This window comes from Hylaeus anthracinus, unplaced genomic scaffold (assembly GCF_026225885.1).
Source record: "Hylaeus anthracinus isolate JK02 unplaced genomic scaffold, UHH_iyHylAnth1.0_haploid 11989, whole genome shotgun sequence".
NCBI lineage: Eukaryota > Metazoa > Arthropoda > Insecta > Hymenoptera > Colletidae > Hylaeus > Hylaeus anthracinus.
The window spans coordinates 13,705,134-13,726,713 of record NW_026534337.1 but is presented as its reverse complement, the minus strand read 5'-3'; the positions used below and the strand labels follow the sequence as shown (position 1 = coordinate 13,726,713).

General features: G+C 45.3%; 2 long non-coding RNA genes across 2 annotated transcripts in view; both read left to right on the top strand.

Annotated features, from left to right (window-relative positions):
• Window positions 1-1,417: 1,417 nt before the first annotated feature.
• Window positions 1,418-21,580, top strand: part of LOC128887588 (uncharacterized) — a 159,427-nt gene continuing 139,264 nt past the window's right edge. The window contains exon 1 of the long non-coding RNA XR_008460063.1: window positions 1,418-1,431. This is a non-coding gene — a long non-coding RNA (uncharacterized LOC128887588). The remainder of the gene's footprint in view (window positions 1,432-21,580) is intronic.
• On the top strand, window positions 11,406-14,512 carry LOC128887587 (uncharacterized). The gene is made up of 2 exons (XR_008460062.1): window positions 11,406-12,901; window positions 12,942-14,512. It is a non-coding gene; the product is annotated as an uncharacterized LOC128887587 (long non-coding RNA).

The window sequence follows — 21,580 nt, the reverse complement described above, 5'->3', positions numbered from 1 at the left end:
TAATTATATTTGGACAAGGCCTGACGGTAAAGAAGTCCTCCGTAAGAAGCTTTTACACTAGGAAAAAATGTCCAACAACTATCCTAGATTTACCGAACGCGACATACTATTGCAAAGTTGCTTCACTCTGGTAGTTTTCCTGTGCACAAGGTCTCCGTGTATGCGTTTGGCGCACCGTAGCTCCGAGGATGTAATTACTATCGCCAACACGAGCATGGGATATTATCGCCACGCTCGCGGGCTTGGATTCGCGGAATTTCGCGTTCGTCGAGCGGAACGAAGGTTTTCCAATGAATCGGATCGCGCATCGATTGGTTCGCGGGAAGAAAACCGTTTTCAAATTTATTTATGCTTCTTCGTTCTCTTCCAACGATACGACGTGATGATACTGGTAATGAGGTGTGTTTTGTACCGTTTACGTACAGAGTGTCGTAAGAAATACGACGCAATCGGAGAGGGAGCGTTCTTCGTGTGAAAACGTAACATTTTTTGTTCGAGCTTTCATTATCGAGACCAATAGCTTCGAAGATGTTACGTTCAGATGAAGAAAATTTAAGGAACACGGTACATAATACTTTTTAGAATCTTTTTCGAAGATCGATCCCCCATTTCTCAATTCTAAAACATCTTCAATTTACCAGTATCTCAAAAACGATAACACCGCTTTCGGAATGAAACATTTTACATATAAAAAAAATTGCGTAAAGATTAACAGTTCTACAATTCGGCTAGAAGAGATTCTATGCGTGTATGGGGCGCCCGGAAAGACCGATTCGATTTAGCTTCCGGAACCTGAGCACGATCCCGAGATCGTTGGCACGATCGGCGACTAACGCCGAAATAATGTATCGGTACGTTTCAGAAACGCGCGACTCATGGGGACCCCCTCTTGTCGGGAGATTTATCGTTAAATCACAGCCACATAAATTTACATGTTAAATCACGCACGTGCGACGGTAAATCAAAACTTCGGGACCGACCCTGTTGCGACGAGCACGGACAAATTTCCACGGCGATATTTATGAGGATATTTTCGAATTAACGCTTTCGCGCGGATCTAGCTATACTGGCCGGTGCGAGATTAATCTAGACATTAAGAAAAGTCGATGATCTCGTGTGTTACAGCTTTGCAAATACGACGATCGAAATAAACTCTTTGGCATCGAATGAGTTTGTGGAAACAAACACGATGACCTATGTTGTTAGCTATCGAGTATTTATTTGGTATTAGAATCGGGAGCTTTATACTTCTATGGTAGCGAAGATCGAGTATTTATATATTTGATGATGAGAATCACTGTGAAACTTTGAAAAGTGTATGTACAGTGATTGTTACTTTTGTTATATATGCTCTCGTACCAACTCTGTTTTTCTTCTGTTATAGGTAAGCACACAGAGCTTCTTTCTATTGGGCACGATTGAGTATACATGGTGAGTCCTTTTTTCATTCTTGACCTCGTTAAAAATTTGAGAATTTTCTACGTCACCTAATACAATGGTTTCGACGTTAAACATTCTTGAAAACTAGTCTGTTTATGAGGGGAGTAGTGTTTGCGTGGCTCAGACGTAACAGAGTCGGGGGATGCCACGCAGAGCATAGAAAAGGAGAGAAAATCGATGGAATCGTATGGGCACGTGGTCTCTGAGAAAGAACGGACTCGCGATTACGCGGTTATACGGGTTGGCGGGGACGGAGGAGGGTGGAGGAGGGTGGAAGAGGGTGGCTGAGTACGGGGGAGGGTTGGAACGAACCAAATAGAAATTCTGATTTCATTCCAAGACGCGCAGTCGACGAGGAGATCCGCTCCGAACGGGGAGAAAATGGCGAACAGGGGCGGGGAGAGGGTGGTCGAAACGCAATTTAGACCGGCTCAAATATAGATGTCAAGATGTTTACTATTAGTTGGACTCGGTCCAAGTCTACTTCGCGCTGGATTTCCGTATGCGACCCTTGTATTCCACAGCCATTGGGTATGCACCACTTTTAGGTGTTGTTAACCAGAAATGCGATTGGAATAAAAGCTTGTAATTGGCTCTTTCGGTGATCTCTTATGGGACGTCGTTCCGTTTGTCTTTATCGTGTTCCGTTTGCCTCTTGAATTACTTGTACAGCCGTTTGCTGAAGGACCGTTACTGGGTCGTTCAGCAACTTCCATCCGATTTTGGATTTCTGCTCGGGGTAATCGTAACTGATCGGAATAAAGGTCTTTTATCGACGTGAGCGCCATTCGCTTCGATACGATTTTATCGGTACGCGATGGGAGATCCGCGAAGGATTCATTTTTTATTTTTATTTTTTATAATCAATACAATACCCGGGTTCCCGTTCGATAACGTCGTTGTTATCGAAGGTATTTTCTCGCGAAGATAACGCAACGGTCGAATAAATTGTGGACCAAATGAAGCGGCTAGAATGAAATTTCTTTTTTACAGAAGAAATCTTTTGTTAGTCGTTGTCTTCTTTGATATAAATCGGATTTAGATCATTCACAGTGTTATTATAGTATCAGCTGTGGCCCGATGTAAACGAGCAGAGGAGTCGAGTGTAGGAAATGAAATGGAACGATCACCTCGGGCATCAGGAGCTGCGAGGTTCCGGGGCCACGACGGTTACGACGACCGTGTACGTAAGACGAGCCCGATGCTTGTAACAGTACCGCGTTTCTGATTTTAAAGCTTTCGATACTATAAATTGGCGAACTTCATTATCGTTCCCGAGCGATCCGAGTGCGATCCGAAAGAACAACGGCCGAGGCCCGTCTCGGTCGAGGGTCTCCGGAGATCCACGGTTCCGTTTAGCCGAAGAGGACAAGACGGAGAGGAAGTCCAGCCCGTCGCTTTCTTTTTGCTCGATTGTTCCTCTCCGTGCTGTTCTTTTCCTTCGGGCGACTGCACAGGGTGAACTCTCTCGACGGAATCTCACCTCTCGCACGGCAAACAAGTATACCCGACCGCGAATCACCGCGCCTTTATCGCGTGTTTCCCGCAGAGCGATTTTTGCTCCATTTAACTTTGATTATAAGTCGTCTCGCATTACACGGGGCTCTAGCCCGCAGCTTAAGGGACGAAATCACGCTTGGAAATCTACGGGAAGTTCGTGCATTTCGTGTCTGTATGCTCAAGAAATCTACCGTGGCTAAAGACTTCGCTATCTCGTTTGTACAAGCCGGGCATCTTTAAGGGAGGATTTTCGGAACGCCCGGACCCTCCCTTCGTTCTTCATTTATTTATCACGAAAGAACGTCGGAGACGCGTGGCACGAAGCGATTCAACCCTTTGCCATTCATGCGAAAACGTAGTTTCGAGCTAATCGCTGATCACTTCCTGCACGCTCGTGGCCTACTCTATCCGTCGCGCTTCTCACGAGTATCTCGCGAAAACGAGAGAAGCGCTTATTCAACGGTTCGTCCCGTCTTCGCTTCCCTCGACGGCGTTCTCGCCATGTTGGACCGCGTAGGTTGCATCTCGTCTCATAACGCATTAAATACGTCTTCCTCCGTTATCGCGCGCGCGGCACGTTCATCAGCTTGCGCCCCGAGTTTGTCAGATCCCTGACCCCCGATAAAGGAGTCCATGAAGGGCCCTGCACCCGGTATAAATACCGTGGTGGCCGTTATTCGAGAACGAGGGCCCGATGGATCTTCTTCGCGGCTGTTTCCGCGTGAAGTAAATTTTCCTCGTGGCGGTCGTGCGTGAGCCTCCTGGCCTCGGTTGGACGTCGCTCGAAAGAAACCACGTGTGGCCGCGTGTGATGCACGAATGCATGCCACGCACACCGCGAACGCGCGTGCACAACCGCGCACAACGCCTACGCAACTCGCACGAACACACGGAAGCTTCGGCGTCGCGGTTGCGCTACCGCCTCGCTATCTGATCGCTCGTAACAGCCTCGACGGACGTTGCATCCAAATGCGCGTCGGCTTTTTCTTCTTCCGCGATTCTTCGCGTTGCTCCTCGCTCGGATTATGGGAATCGCTCCCGTGTCTGGCGGGGAGCTTCCACTCGCGACGAATGGCGTCGTTTGCATGCATTTCGGAGGGAAATGTTAGTTAACTTGCGCGGTGGGCGTGCATCGCCGGCGTAGCGGGCTACCGAGGAGATGCAGATCATTTTCTGTGATTATGCGCCGTGGCGAGTGTGTGCATGCGGAAAGTATTTCAGGAGACGATTAGTCGGATCGACCTAAAAATGGCGCGGGAGGGTCGAGAATGAAAAATGAAAATACTTATACCTGCAATCAATTTTATCTACACTACTGATGTTATTCTAGTAAAAATATGCAATGTTTACACACGTCTCAAAGATAGCGATAAAATTCTATATCGGGCTACTTCGCGTCCCTATCTATAAAAGAGATTAAGATTTTGAGTATTCGTTCAACCAACAGAAATTTTAAGAATAGTGTTTGATAAATGTGTCGATGCATATTCCCAAGCGATAGTAGCGTTTTTTAGGTGCGAGATATTCCAATTTATCTCTATTCTTGAGCCCTTTTTCTAAGACCGCAGCGATACGGTGTCCCAAAGCTGTTTAGATTGCAGCTGCTGAAATACTGGGATTATCTTCCACTCGCTCACAGCTTGAGGACCTAATAGGGTCACAACGATCCCTAAATTCTGGAGGAATGTTGCTACGAGTATACGTTTCTACATCTGTCGAAAAATATTGTACGTAAAAATTGAAACAAATTGCTCTCATGCTCAAAGGTGCATCTTTGTTCTTGAAATTTTCATTCTTCAAATTATTGCTCTCAATTTCACATAATGAATATTTAAAATATTCAATGAACACGGAATATTTACTTCCCGCGTAATGTATAACGAATATTCTGTATTTACATTTTCCACCAGTGTTCGTGTAACGTTGCTCTCACTTGCTTCTCGTTCGGAAGTTTTCGAGCAGTTCATGGTGAAAAATAAACCCTTAAATTTATTGAATTATTCAGACATCGCGAAGCACTCGATCGCATCGCAAACATATTAATCTTCATTCGTATTGTTTCTATTCGGACGGGGTTTGTTGACTGCCGCGCTTTAATATTTTACCGGTGTTTCCATGGCGGATACCGTTGCAGCCGAAACACGAAGGGTGGAATGGAAGGGTAAGTGGAGCCTCGAGGCGAGCTTGATTCTCGCGCATTATCTCGATTTAAAATCAACCAGATAAGCCGATAGCGGCTTGAGCATGTAGCCTGGTATCTCGCGTTCGACGTTAATGAAGTCTTGATTTCTTCCAAAGTCGCTTATTACACGCTAATGGTTCTGTTTATAGTGGAAGGAATCGGTATTATACTTTGAGAAAAATTCCAATATCCACCTGCTCCGTTTACATTTTACTTTCTATACGAATTAAAAAAGTGGCCTTTTGTTTACTGTAATAAATCAAATCAAATCTGTATTCTTTAAGTTTTTATTCACTTCAATATTCATGAATTGCAAGTTGTAATGGTCAAGGTACATAAATTTTGTTTCGTCAATCTCACTCCATGGAGTACTGAAGACGTTGCACGACGTACAACTTAATCGCAATAATTTTTGTTACGAACATGACTCTAGTTTTGTTCGAGCGTTAAGGTTGACTTGCACAATGAGTCGTACGCACACGCAACGATTCACAAGCAGTCATGACTTTAGAATAACGCGACGGTCGCGTAAGTAGATGAAATTAGTGCTTTAAGATAAGTGCTATTAACCACCTGTTCCATTCGCACTCCATTTCTCACCTATATGAATTAAAAGCCTTTCACTATCTATGATAAGTAACACCGACCTACGGTTCTTTTATTTTTTTTTTTCTCTATCAATTTAATATTCACACATGCAGGTACATTAAGGTACATAATTTTTCTATAGTATAGATACGATTCGAGTACAAAAAGTTCGTTTCACTTTACCAGAAGATCGTCAAATGAAATCCAGCTACCACGAGTCACCGCTACACGCAATACCGATCGTTTCGCGCGTTGAAGAAGTTAATCAGAGTAATTTTTGCACCGAGCGTAACTCCAGCTTTGTCCACGCGTTCAGGTTGACTCGCACAGCCAAAGGTATCCCCTATCCATATGCAACGATTCACGTCTATTTATGAATTCAGAATTACACGATACTGTTCGCATGATAATCGACGAGAAGTATTCGTGTTCGAAGCTGGACTAATCACCATACTCGACTCGTCACGTGATCGTACGTACCGCTTCGCCGTCGCGAGCATGTACGAATGACTCGGTTCTTCGCGTTTTTGCATTTCCCTCTGCCAATACGACAAGATCGTTCGATTGTTTATATAAAGAACGCCGGATCAAACTACGAGTAAACGTTGAATTCAGCTCGTAGAGGCAGTGATTCAGAAATGTCGATATTCAACGGTTCGAACGCGTGAATGTTTATACAGCCATACATATACGACGATCGGACAACGCTGAATTCAACGGAATTGACAGTCGTGTCTCGTGATTTACCTAACAAGTAACATTTTTGAGATAGTTTGTATGCAACACGATACGTTTTCCATGAATTTTATTCTATCTTTCACTCATTCTACGCGTATATTATGAAGTGCTCTATGTATTTTAATTGCAACGAGAATTAGTATCGTTTAAATATCATCGCTTCCTACCGAGTACGTACATTTAAATATGCAATCCATACGTTTTACCTTAAGATGAAATTCTAGTATAGCGGATACGCGAAACAAGGCAAGAGCATTAGGTAAAAAGGCCACTCGAAATTCGACTCCCTCGGTGACGGTTGACGCAAAGATGGAATACTAAACGCGACGAATACTGGAACGGAAGGATCTCGTTGTTTGCAGGTCGCGGCGTAGACAACCTCGTGGAAGACTAATGAGATTCAGCTTCCTTTCTTCATTAAGCCACCTACTGCGGCTGGCAAACAGGCTGTCGCGGCAGTGATTCTCATTCGTTGATGTTTCTAAACGTCACGGAAGTAATTTAACAGCAACCACCGACGGTGTCGATGCCTCCCGGCCGAAACGAGTGTTTGCCATCGGATTTTAATATGGCTGGCTCTGTTTAACGCACAGCCAGCTCTGAGAATCGCTGCGGCCAGGGAACGGGCTCGTAAAGAAGGAATAACGCACGTGGAGCACGGAACAGCGATGTTGCACGGTTATGTAAGCGACGATAAACATAGTTTCAGCGAGGCGATGAGACTTCCTTTTCTCTCGTGTCCGCTCGCCCTCGTCGACGGTGAATCTCATTCGAAACATTGCACGGAACAAGTTATCGTTAACTTATCTATGGAAATGCAATACCTTTTCGCGGTGGGACTGCACTTGGCTACCGTGTTGCGTTCGAATATCCTGTTGGCGCGTTCGAGGTGGTCGTTCTGTTCTTCGGGGAAGGACGTGGAAAATTACGATGAAATGTAATGGAAGCGTATAACAAGTTCCTTTTCGGAATGCAGTGTTAATTTATAATAAAAATGTTATTTTAAATATCATAGATAAAAAACTGAGTTTTAGTTAGTTAACACTGCGTTTCAGTCCCCTCTGAACGCAACACTTACGCTCCCAGCTATACAGCTGACCGCGTGAGCAAGAAAAACACGGCGACACGAAAACTCGATCATCACGATCGAACAATCCGCTGGTATTGTATATTTTCTGATCGTGCATAGGCTCTTTCTCTATCGGTGGCTTTGGCGCGAGCATCGAGTCGCGCGACACCGACAAAAAGTTGAATACGCTTTCAGGCGTTAACAGTTTTGCAACTACTCGGTTTTCGCGTATATTCGCAGTTCATTCCGAATCGATTGCTATGATCAGAAAAAAGATCTACTAGTCGCTGCACCGTTTGCCTTTGCCCGCTATTTTGGACTCGATTTATTGTAAAACTGTAAATCATTGGTCGGGCATGATCTGTACCGTTTTAACGCCCCATATCGGATTACGTTTGATCGCATCTTTGAATTTATTTTTGAGCCCAGCGTTTCGGAGATATTTGAATAAACGGATTTTCGAAAGCGGGTTTTGCTGAACGCTCCCTTCGCAGAGGTTCGCAGTGAATTTTGCTTGCGTGTAATTTTGTGTTATTGGAGTTCGAATTATCCAGGAACTTTCAGGGGATGAATGCATGAAACGATATCGGTGGTGGTGTTAGTAAATATAAAAATTTCGTTTGACACATTGTATCGAGGTTTGAAATTTGTGAAAAAATAACGATATTCCATGCTTGTCTTCCATAAAAAAATAGACATCAATTTACATAATTTCGCTTAATTTTTCTTTATTTTACGCTTTGAATTCTAATACTACATCATTTTTTACGAATATTAGCGAAATAGTCTACAATTAACGATTCCAGCGGGCCAGGAACCCATCTGGTTATCGTCGATAGCGTAGCTCGCGAATCATTTTCATCGTGCTCCATAACTTCACGTGGCCGACGTCCGCGATGACATATCGGCCCGATCTAGAATGCTCAACAAGAAATCAAACGAAGATTGGAAGTAAATTACACGCACCGACGATGCATCGCCGGAATCGCTCGATAAATTAACTTAATGGTCGGAGTTATGCAAGCGGAGGCTAACCCATATACGTCAGCGACCAAGGGGGACGCCGATTTTATATCTTCCTTAGAATCGTTTTCAATCTGCCGCAATAAAAGTCTGCTTCGCCATCGGCGTAACTCGAATTTCATTAAACACCCAATCGCGTAGAACTTTCCAAGTAAACGACGATAAATCGTAACCGTACGATCGTTAAGTCGGCGTTACAAGCTCCCTGGTTGGGTTCTTTACTGCGATCGTTGCGTACCAAACGGACGATGCGAGATATTCGATTCGAGAGCGCTCGAGAAACGTGTCACCGAATCCTTCATGGCCACTTTTACTTTAAGCGACCTTTCCAGGCGAAAATCAGGTGATCTACAACTGCGGGGAAGAACTTCCTGGAACAAAGTTACCGCGCCTGTGGCAGGACCGGGGAGTTCGTAGGTTATCGGAGGCCGACGATGTTGGCCGTGGAAGTCGATCGGACTCTGCGATGAACGCGAAACTTGCCAAGGGTCCGATTCACTTGATTCACTTTGCGCGCGTATTCTCGACCGAGAGAAAACTCGGCACTCTCGAGATTTTGATTTTTCGTACGCGACAGGCCTGTTTGAAGATTTTTGTTAATTGCGAGTTGGGTGCGCGAGTGTTCCTCGCGTAAAGCAAACTAACTCGGGGCTGTTCGACGACAGGCTTCCTGGAAAATACGGGCAGCTCGTACTGGGATCCATATCGCCACGAAGGAGAAACGATCGTCGTTAGGAGCGCCATGGCGCGTTCACCGTTTCGTGACCTACGTTCGATCGTCGAGCATGAATCGTACGAACGAGTCGGTGACGTTGTTATGGTCACGGACGTGTACTCGGTCAATTAAAACGCAACTCTGCCGTGATTAGCCATCGTCCCATCAATCGTTACGGACGACTACCAATCCCTGATACTTGTTCGACACTTTGAACCCTGTAACGCGCGGAGAAAAACGTCTACCGCGTAGACTCTACGTCAACGGTACCAAGGGATGAACCCCAACCTTAGTAATGCGAGTTTGAATTTTAGCCACGTTTTGCGAAATCTGTCCCGACGTGCTCCGGTGGTTGTTTCCTCGGCCTGAAAATGATAAAAATAACGCGTTCGCGGTGTCGGGAATGTTCGAGGCTAGGTTTACGAGCGAGCGACGCTCGTAGCCGCGCGAGTACACCGAGGGCGACGCCGGATTATGGCGCGGAGGGGATCTGCGGTCGGCAGGTCGCGAAATTATACCGTAAAACGAGAACAAAAGAGCGAACGGTTCATACGTCCGTCCAGAGAAATTTTATGGCGCCGCGGGGCCCCCGGGGGGAATGCAGTTTAACATCAATTAAACCGTCTAAAAGCTGCCTCGCTCGGCAACCGGCGGATTAATTCTCTTATTTAACGCACGGTCTTTTTACACTTGTTCTCCTTCACGCGGTTTCTACGCATCCCCCCTGCCCCTATCCTTTTGCGTTCTCACGTGTCCCGGTTATTGGACCTCTTTAACATACGGATGCTGCTAACGATCACCGAAAGTTGCTCATCACTGCTCCGGATTAAATAATTGGATTTCCCTTACGTAACCATTTAAATTATATTACACGTGTAACTCTCCTGTTCAGATATCAACGTAAAAGAACCCTGGTTCTTAGGCCACTTTGCATCCTGCTAGAACTCTACACGTGGATCTAGTACCGTCTTATTGTACCAATACCTGATTAGCTTAACAATAATTCGTTTAGAACTAGTATTATCAGGTAGACACGAACGCGTCCCCGAGTAGAAATTACCGATTCCCAGTATTTTCACCTGAGGCGCGCGAGCATTCTCTTGGCCAACCGTAGAGGTCGAAGAAAGAGGCCACGCCGTTTACGCTAAGTGCATGTTAAACTACACGTGTCGCGTTGCATATTCGCGTTAATTTATCATTAGAACGCGCATTGCTCGCCGCGAATTATCGATATTTATCGGCAGCCGTGTCTCCAGTTCAGAACAACGCTGGTCTTTCCAACGCGCAGGTGTCCCGTTACGATTTCGAAAGAGTCACGTACACCGGCTCGATAATTTCTGTTGCGCAAACATGTAAACCCCTCGCTATTCGTTCGTTGCGCTTGAACCACGGCAGAGGTGCGGGCGGAGAGGCGGCGAAAAAAAAAATTCGATTTTTTCCCGCCCGAAGCGCGCTTGAGCGCGACTTATCGACGTCTCGCGAATCGTAAACCAGGCGGGAAACGACGCGATAAAAATTCATCACGTGTTAAGAGGGAAAAACCGACGGCCAGAGGCGCGGAGACGCGGGGAAACGGTATCCACTTTACTCCGGGGCCCGTGATCCTTTGCGTCGGTATCATTTATGACGTTTAAAAACTCGTTAAAAAGTTGGCCGATGCGAACCGGTATAGATCCTCGTCGTTTTTACACCACCGCCTTGATCCACGCTACTTTCCGCGCGACCCTTCTCCGCCTGGCATCGGGATTATAAAAGTTTGATAAGGCGATAAATAATTATCCATCGCGAGCTGTGGGTAACTTTTGAATTGCTCCACAGTTTTCCAACCCCCCGCCAACCCCTTTCTGGCGTGCTCTTTCGCTTTTTCCTTCTTTCGCTATCGTTGCTCGCCTTTCTCCGCTTCCTCGCGGGCTGCCTCCCCCCCCCCCACCTCCACCCCCCGATTGATTCACCGTTCCTCTCGTGATTTTTAAACCGTGTCCCAAATTGTGATAACGTGTCAACGAGATACGGAGTTGCGAGCATGAATATGAAAATCATATCGGCAAGTTCATTTCTCACAATTTTCTGTGTTTCACGTTATTTGATAAGTTAAAGTTTTGTTTCCAATTTTTCGAACTTTTTAGAAGAATCTAATATCTCATCTAACAATCTCAAATCAATGAACAAAGTAACAACGTGAATCTTTAAAGAGTTCTAGCCAGAAGAAGACAGTCACTCTGCTCGTACGTAACCAATCAAATATAATGACGGTTACCCTCTCCCCAAAGGTTTGTACGATAACCAATTCTCGGGTTCCACCCCGGCAGCAGTTCCGCTTGCAGACATTACACATTTCGTTACAGTCCAACCATGCCTGAAACCGTAAGTTGCAATTTCGTCTTCGAGCCCTCGTGTTGCATTTTAACCTTCAACCGTGTTGCATTTCTTAGAATCTGAATAACCGGTTCGAAACGTGCGGCGTAAGTAATTACATAGGTAGAGTAACTCCCCGCGCGTGCGGGAGTCATTAAAACTGAATTGGTTCTTGCGGATATCGTTGTGCAGGCGTATTTGCTTGACATCTTCCAAACACCCGATATCGAGTTCCTTGCGTTTCATCCTGCATCCCAGTTGTTTACGCCTCAGGGGTACACTTAGTAGCACGAAACTTGTGGATACCACTACAGTTACACGAACGACACCGGGTATTCAAATGGTAGAATGTCATTGGTCGCGTGTATTCTACCAATTAGGACTGTGAACGTCAAAGCGCGGCTGCGGCATGTAGCGTGGGTATGTCTCGTTGTTGTCGAATGTATCCCTTAGGCGCAAACATCTGAGCTGCGCGTGGTACCCATTCTACGGTTTGAAATCCGCAACTGTAGATCAAGTGCATGTTCATCGAAACATTGTTTCTTGTAGGCAGTACAGTAATTCTTTGTTTTGAATTTCTTTTGAACACAAAACCGAATGCGGATCTTGGGAAATCATGTACATCCAGAAACAAACAGTCGAAACTTAATCACGTTCAAAAACAATTGTAATCGTCGAATCTTGGACTTTCATCTTCCTCTGTCACCAATTCGTGACAAAATCGATAAGGATATAGACTGGACCAGACATTCGCCAAAGCACTCGTCGATTCGAGGAACGAATAAATCTTCCACGAAAGCGTTTCACTTTCCTCGGAAACGTGGAGCGGGTCATCCGAAAGTTATATGTAATAAGTTCCTTCCTAACGCGCGGAACCGCGGCTGTATAACGCTTCTGGGTGTAAAATTAGAGCCTACGGAAGGAATCACGATCGTTCCTCTCCGTTCGTAGTCGAAAATCCACAGGAGCGTAGGTTCGAGTTCCCAGTCACGAAGCTCGATGGCAGTAAAGCTCAAGGAGCGAGGCGCGGTATGGATACGACAGCGAATATCGTCTACGTCGACATAGGACACGAAGGAGAAACTCGTTGCACTCGTACGCCGAGAAGTTCAACCATGTTCAACCTGCGCGGCGTGCACCAACTCGGGGGAGCTGGGAAGTTTGACGGTAAACCGAGCCTGGTACGGGCGCGAGAAGAAAATCCCGAGAACCAAAAGCGGGAAGTAGAAGAAGCGGAACGAGGCAAGGAAGACAGGATGAAAAAGTCACGTTTGCGCCGTAGTTGCCCGTAGTCGAGTAGAGATCAACTGGCGAGGACACTTCTTCGAAAGCAGTTCGTGCTAAGTATTATACCAATAGAGTGATTGAATTCGACAGTAGAGGACAGTTTAAGATATAACAAAAAAAAAAAAAAAAAAAAAAAAAGAAAGAAAGAAATTAGCAAAAAAGAGTATGGAGGTGTAGGAGTTATTATGCAGGGATAACCTTATCTTCTATGGCGACCAAGTAGGACAATCCCCGAAAAGGCTCGACTAAACAATTCAGTTCCAGATCGTCGCTACGACCAACAACCACCCCCAGCACGAATCTTCCCAAGCACCAAGTCCTTAACGTCGCCATCGTCCATACCGAAACTCCGTAATCTTAAAGTGGACGTTACTTTCCGGGTGGATCGGTGGTCGAGCGAGTCTAGACAATAGTCTTAAGACGGCGAATCGCGTGGAAAGGAGCGCGACGGGAAAGACAAGAGGGTGGAAGGACGAGGACGTCGGCTAGTGCCGAAGGGGGTGGCAAGGGTGCGCGGACAAGAGAGGGTAAATCGTTGCATCGGTAATGGCCGCCATTGTGGCTTGATGAGGCGGCCGTGTGTGCGTGTACGTGGGCGGCTGGCATTGTGTGGCTCCCATCCAGCATTCAGACGGCGGAGTCGCGAGGGCGGGGGTTAGGGACGGCAACGTGTATTTCAGGGGTGGCACGAAACGCCGGCGCTATCGGTCGGCGCAGGATAGTAGGTAGCTCCACGGATTATGCAGAGCCGTGCGCGGGTCTCTGTCGCGGGGAACAGAGACAACGACAGGAAGCTGAAAAAGGGTGGAACAGAGACGGAAGCCAAGTCAACACGAACGCGAGCACGCGTAGTTGTACAGCCGGCGCGAGCGAGTCGTCTAGCCGAGCGTTTTGGTAGCGCTGGGATGAACGGAGAGCGGACGATCAGCTAGAGAGACACGGGCTCTCGCGGACCGTCGGTCGCGAGACAATTTATATGCTAATTTATATGCGCTTAATAACGATGTCCGACGGCGCTCGACACGCCCTTCGGACTGCGAGCGGTTCGATCCATCGGATCGCTGCTACTGGGAATCTTATCGTCTATTGCTTGTCTGTACTTCGAGTGAGGAATCACCTTACCTGGTTAGGAATAGTGAATGGACTGGGTTTACGGTGCGAATGTAATTTCTCTGGCGCTTTTGAGGTCGAGTATGTCTTTGAACACTTTTAGGGAGCGTTATTCTTTCCACGAGTATTCGCTTTTTGACGCACATCGACGCGACGTTGGGTTGAATTAACGATGACGATGGACGGCGTCCGGGCTTCGAGTGACGACTAGTTATTCGTTGTTGTTCGTCGGTTGGTTCCGTGTCGGTGATTGGATAATGAATGAAAACGGTCGTCGAGTAATGCGTGCTGTATGTTAATTGAAAATAAGCACGCCACGAACGCGCAAATTACGATGGAGCGTGGCCGAACGAGTGTTCGCTTTGAAGAACTGTTATTGGCAAGTAAAGAGGCGACATGCTAGTTAATTTTAAGAATCTGAAGAATCTGACATGCAAATATTTTACTTACAATTAAAGCTGTACATTGATATAGTAATTAAATGTCATCGAGTAGAAAAAAAAAAGGAAACATCCATAGCAGTTACAAAATATAAAACCCACTTGATAACCTCTTAATTAATTAGTTCAACAGCCAAACACGAGATAAGAATTTTATTATCTCCTTTTATACCGAGTTTATGCCTAGTCTCAAGACAGTTTTCTTGACGCAAGAAATTTCATACCGAATCGATGACTATATAGTGTTTATTTTAACAATTAAATGTACTTTTCCAGGAGTTTGATATTTCAATGTTCGGACGCTTGCATTAATGAAATTGGCCTTTGCACATTAACCGAACACCGAGCAATGCTTTTCGGTTTTCATTTCTTTAAATGGATTCTTAGGCAAACTTCTAGCACGTTACTTTCTGTTTATTCTACTGGTTTCTTCCGCTCTGTTTGAACAGCAATCTTGTTTACTTCTACGCGATGACTCGTTTCAATCTACAAATGGATTTATCTCGGGAACACGTGTAATCGGACAATATTGTCGATAGCGATGTCATGTATACCCGGTTGAAATACAAATAGACAGTTCCATATTATATTTGAGGTAACACTTTTTCAAGTTTGTGACAACCTTCCGTTTGATCGGTAAACCTTTTGGCTACGGATAATAGTCTTGGCGTACTTTCAATCAAGTTTCACGTTGATCACGCAGTAGATACAATTTGGTACGGAATTGTGAAACAAACAACGACAAAGAATTATTTTTAATCATTTTCATCAATTTCCAATGAATTTCAGATTTTATTTTGTTACTTAAGGGCATCTTCCATTCTGGAATATCGAAAAAGGGTGATGTGAATTTCTTATTAAAATATCATCGAGTTCAGCTTCTTCAAACTCCTCATATTTATTTACGTACATTTGAAGAAAAATATATATGCTTTATGCCGATCTGTACATCTAAAGAAGACTACATAATACGATTAAAAATTTTCATGTGAATGTATTCAGTGAATGTAAAATGCCTCCAAGACCTACGTTCTATTTATTCTTAAATATTGGCAAGCAAGGATCCAATGTTTGACATATCTTTCATAAAGAAATATTCATTTTTTTTTTTTATGCTGAAGTCTCTGAATAAAAAACGCAAGCAAGTGGTGTCTTTAATTTGTTAAATTCTATTCATTCGAAGCGGAAAAAACGACACAGTTTTACGTGTCAACGACTGACACAGTTTCGCGAAACACATTGGAAAGAACGAATGATTTCAAAACGGAATTTTCAGCCCGTGAGTAATCGATATCTGTCACGATACGATTGCAGGTTGTGATTATGGTAAAATTCGAGGTTACCCACGTCGAATTCTTACGTAAGGCGACCATAGTTGCAAAAGTGAGATTGGTACCTTTCGATACTGTCCGTGCTTTTCATGCACAACCATAGTCTTTAATCTCGAAGCGGCGTAATTGAAGACTGTCGGGAAAACAGTCCGCGTGGGTTATTTTTATTGTCCCCAATTATGCACGGTTTGTGTAAAGTGTGGCTTTCTGTTCCTATGGCGAATTGTTCGTTTCGTCGTGAGGTGAACGTTCCAGTTATTCGTGTACATTTACATTAAATTGGGGAAGTACGATGACCGCTATAAAATAAAAGAGCGACATTGTAATCAGAGCCACGGTTTATTTCGAAAACGTAAAATCTACGATTTTTAGAACGATTGATCCTTGAAATAATTTTTGCGATACTCTTTTATGCTTCTTCTATCTTCGAATATCGAAGATGTTAGATTATCTCAAAAGTACAATCTTAACTACTACAAATAAAAGAAAACATGTTTCCACTAAACCGTAAACAGTCATATCATCGAAATAAATTGGATTGACGTCGAAATTTGGCGCACTTACCTTAATTGCGGGGGAATTTCGCGCGCCAGGCACGCTCGGGGGACGCTGTAACCGAATCATTTAATGAACGCGTCGTAAAAATGATCGGGGGCGCCGTGTAACAGGTTGTAGCGTGCGAAGTAATTAAAGGTGCATTAATTAATGGAGTTTTGAATACGCGGAAAGGTAAGCGGACCCCAGCGCTTCGACGATATCAGCTCGTTAACCCTTTGACTGCGGGATGATTTCTGCTGGAAATTCCAAGGAGCGCGTCACTCGAACATTCGAATTTAAACAAAATATCAATCACCTTATACAGAGAATGACAAGACTTTTATTCAAAACTTTTTATTCACAGTTTATTCGTCGGACATAAATAATGTTTATTTTTGAAACTAAACGTCGGATGAATACACTGTAAATATTAAGAAAATGCTGTGTTTTTTAAAATTTGATTCGACGAATTTAAAAATTTCTCTGAGCTCAATTTTCGAGGACGGAAATATGCGCCGTTTTGCAGTCAAAGGGTCAAGGGGATCTTCGGTGTTCAGCGCGGATAAAAATTAGCGAGCCGCGTTTACGAGGACCTGTCTGATTAATCACGGTTGCTTTACGACGGATAAAAAAAAAAAAAGAAAAACGCCAGCGAAAAAACGGTTGGCTTTATTCTCCCCATATGTTGGCGAGTCGTTTAATATATTTGAAAAAGGGGAAGAACTTGGAACTTTCCACGGAGAGCATCCGTCGAATGAACTTCGATGATCTCGATGGAGTTGCTCGGAACGGTGCTTCCAACTTCGCCCGAAATCCCAGGACAAACATGTCGTACGATTTTCCCAATATATCTGAAAGTTTCAAAAACTGCGTTTCTGGGGAAAAACGACTTTCGAAGCGTCGAGACGCGTATCGCGATGTTTCTGTCCCTTTCCGCTGGAACTTGAGCAATTTCAGCGAAGTTCCACGGGCGAAGAGCACGGATAAAAATCGAAACATCGCGCGGAGGGCGGACGATCGGCCAAACTATGTAAAAATTCAGGAATCAATCTTTTTACCCATTCGCTATAGGGGGATGTGTACGTGGCGGTGTTATTTAACATTACTGGAAAACGAATGTTGCGCAATGGTTACGCGATTACATTTTCTGGGTCACTGACTTCGGCTCGATACCTCGAGGGAAACGATCGACTAAAAAGTAGCACTCATTTGGATGGGGAATTTCAAGTGCTTTGTTTCGCAAAAGAATTATACGTTGCTCTTATTAAAATAAATCTTGCCATATTTGGCATCAACGCTTCTGAAAAAGCACCTTTCGATAAATTTCCCCTGATTGTATCCAAAGGTATGTACAATTCATCCCTATAATGGGTCAGATAACATAGCATCGAAGAATCCTTTAGTCACTTGGGGTAAGCACGTCGATTATAACGGGAAATCCGAGACTTATGAATCGAACCCCCCATTACGCAGTTAGAAGCGTTCCCATCAAATTACAGTGCGGAGAAACGATCAAACCCTGGGTAGATTCGGTCCACGCTAATTGATGTACAGACTCCAACGTGCAAGGTACCAAGATGCGAAGGTTGGATTCCCCCCTGAAAGGTTGGACCACCCGGTAGGGGAACCCGAGGGGCACGTCATCGAGCCTCCACTCTTGTTTGCTCAGTCCTCGTTTAAGAAAGGGCACGAGATCGCGGCAGAAACCAGTTCGTCTGATCTCGACCGTGGTCGTCTTCCGTCCCCCGTCGATGGGTGGCCCTATTAGTCGATTTTTCTCCCATTCGACGACCCCTTGGATCGAACGCGGCTCGGTTTCCCGACGCGTATATTAATTTGCGAGAGAACAAGCCGAGCGTTCGCGCCTGTTCGCTCGCAAATTGACACCCTCTGTCGTAGCCACGACACGGAACGTCGTAAATCGAGTCCCAAACTGTTCGGCGATGCAGGATGTTGCCGCCAATCGTCCCTCTCTCTTGCTCGTCCCCTTCGATCCTGTTCCTGTCTCCCTTTCGCGAGCACCGGGACCGCGGGCGGAGGAAACCGCCGGTGGGAATCGTCGAAAGTCGAGAATTTATTAGGTGGCGGATAGCACCGGATAAAACGGTTCGTAAAACACGCCGCGGGCCAGGATTAGAGCGTGGTAACGACTACATTATCCAATCGACTTTGATGCCCGCGCGATTTAGCGGCCATCGTCGCCGCGAGCTCCCCTTGTTGTATCTGGTGCTTTACGGTTGTGACGACCGTTGGACCGTTCCGCACGACGAGATCATCGCTTTCTGGTTGGCTTCCGAGACGATGGCGCTGCCTTTTTACCGTAAACGTTCGCCACTGTGTTCGTATTTGTCGGATTACACCGAGTTAAGTCCGATATATGTCTTCGCCGGATTTATCCTCGGTTCGCGTTCCGATAAAGATGACCGCGCTGGAAGCGGGATATTGGCTTGATGAATCTTATTTCAACACTTGCATATTCGTTTGGAGTACAGCTGTAATCCTTCTCCTAGCACTTTTCAAAGGACGCACTAGTTTGGTTGTTATTTTCGGACAATGTATGAGCTTAATCATTACCATCTTAACCATTATCAAGTGGAGTAGACTTACCAAACGTTGACGTTACGAGTATACACAGTAATAACAACAACTAAAATTAATTTCAATCACGTCTGATTATTACCAACCATTTGACTCGTTTAATTGAGAGAGAAGTGTTCGTCGTAAATTTTTAACGTCATCGCCGTTAACGCGGGACGGTCTCGGTTACGAGTTTCCGAACGCGTGCAAATTAAGTTATTAGTTGGCGTAATTAGTAAATCGAGATACACGAACCGGAATGGCCGCTGTGTTACGTGCAATTTCACGGGACAGGTAGCCACCTGTCCGGTCGATCCGGTTTTTTCGCTCGCGTGCGCCCGCAGAACACGCGTTTCCGATTGTCGTAGCCGCTGGCGGGGCGGTCTCCTTGGCAGACGGTTTCAGAAACGAGCAACAGTGTTGCTTTCGACCCTGTATATCGTTGAACTTTTGCCAGTGGCGACGTTCTAGGGTAAATTATACGAAAATCCGCAGCGGCGATGCGCAATTTGTCACTCTAAACGCCCCCGCCGTTTGTCAAAGCGCGCCGATCTCGGTCACTGGGTCAGAAATCGATAGAATCCTTATCTACGGCCCTTCCCACCACAAAGAAATCTTCTTTGCCGTCAGAAATTTCGTTCAAATACCAGTTCGTGCAAAAATAGGCGAACACAGACTCTACTTGTGACTTTTTTTTATGTAGAACAAAATTGCTCACTTCCAAGTTCCCGAGAACGCTTTAATCTATCTTCAGATTTTTCCCCGATTTTCAACGTTGAGCAACGGCAAACGTTAGGCTAATCATCCAGCAAGCGCGAGTACACCGGGAACGCGATCACCGACCCGAAAATCTCATTTTAATATCGTTTACATTCCAGGGCGCCCCAGCGCAGAGAAAATCGTCGATCTCGCGGGGCAATCTTCTTTCGGAATCCGCGATTATAATTTATGCTAAAGCGCACGGGCTCGACGCTGGCGGGCTGTGGACCCCGTGTACACAAAGACCGACGGAACTATTGTGGGGCGCGGCAGTTACGAGCGGCCCGATGAAGTTCCGTAAAGAGATTTTCATTATGAATGCCTAGGACTGAAAGACACTGTTCACCGTGAGGTTATGAAAATTTAACACGCCGAAACTCTGGTTTCCGCCGGATCGTAACGCGCCTCTCTATCCCGTTCCCGTTTCGTTCCCGTTTCGTTCCCGTCCTCTTCTGTTTCGTCGCGTTTTCCGCGCTCTAAGGTCCCCTTTATCGTCGTCCGCGACCATTTCCAGTAATAAATATCGTCCCAGCGATAGGTTTAGATTTGATGGCGTAATCGCAGAGGTGATAAAGATAAGAGAGCTTAGTGTCTCGAATTCCCTGGGAAATTGAAAGTGGATGTACGCGTTATTTAGAAGCTATGACTTCTTTACGTAAATGAATACATCGAATAGTTGAAAGGTGAATGAGTTCATAGAGACTATTGGTTTCCACTAAGGTTTGATTTTTATCCGACCGGTCATAAATCTTCTCCAGGGTTTTAGAAGATTCACACGGTCTTACTTCCATAGGTATTTCTAACGTATTTCTAACGTATTCAAAGAAGGGTGTGTATTAATTCTAGGCGAGCTACAAAGTCACGTGATACCAAGTGCAATTTTTAAGAAACTCGTTACACGATACTTTTCAATCCCATCGTCAAACAAACTCATTTCCAATATTATTAATGGCCTAGAAGGAAGGCAACTTCGTGTACAAAGTAATTAAGTTAACCAGCCCGAGACTGTTCGGTACGTACATCGTTAATGCGGCGAGTTCTTGTTTCCTTCGCGAGACTACGACCTTGCCTTTCGCCACGAGCGATTTATTTCTGTGGCGGCCGTGTGCGCTGTGCACCTGCAGGAAAAGCAGTCGTCGGAAACACGTCGACATTCCACGGACGAACGACGTTTTCCCGGTCGCTCGTGTTTCGGCTGGATTCGTTGGGGATTTACGACGAAACGCGTGCATAGGCGTACGGGAAATACTTTCGCCCGGGGATTCCCCCGTTTAAGTGTCCGACGCGTGTTCCAAATCTAAATTATGCAAAACAATTTCCACGCCGTGGCGCGGTCAACCGGAGGCCAATTTCGTTTTCACGGATTGCGGATACTTTTGTTGATACCGCGTTCCCGTTTTCGTTAAAGTGTCTGCTTAATCCGTTTACGACTGATGTCATTTATTCTCGCGGGAATTTCGACCGTATTCGCTCCGATTGCAACCCTTCAAAGGGAATACGGAATTTTTGGCGTAGGTGAAAAGAGGACCGAAGAATGATCGAGGGATTAGTGGGAAGTCGAGTAAGAAGGGAAGCTTCGTGATTGTTTTTGAGTGGGAAATTGTATACTTTATTGAATTATTAGAATGTTAAAGGTTGAGGTTTCGACAAGATGAAATTGGGATAAAGCTATTTTACTGCAAATGAAAGATTTAATAAAATTTCTGACTCAAGCAAGGACAAAACAATAACAATTTCTTTTCAAAGGATCGCTCTCGCAAACCAGAGTTTCCTCAGCGTCGCGAGCTACCGTCTCTGCGACGATCGAAGAAGACAATGACGCCTCGTTCCTCGAGTCCTTCTACGTAGTAAGGATCCTCCGGAGAAGAAACAGGACCACGTGCTAACCGACAAACTGTGTACTATGCACCCACGTGATCGAGCCGGCTC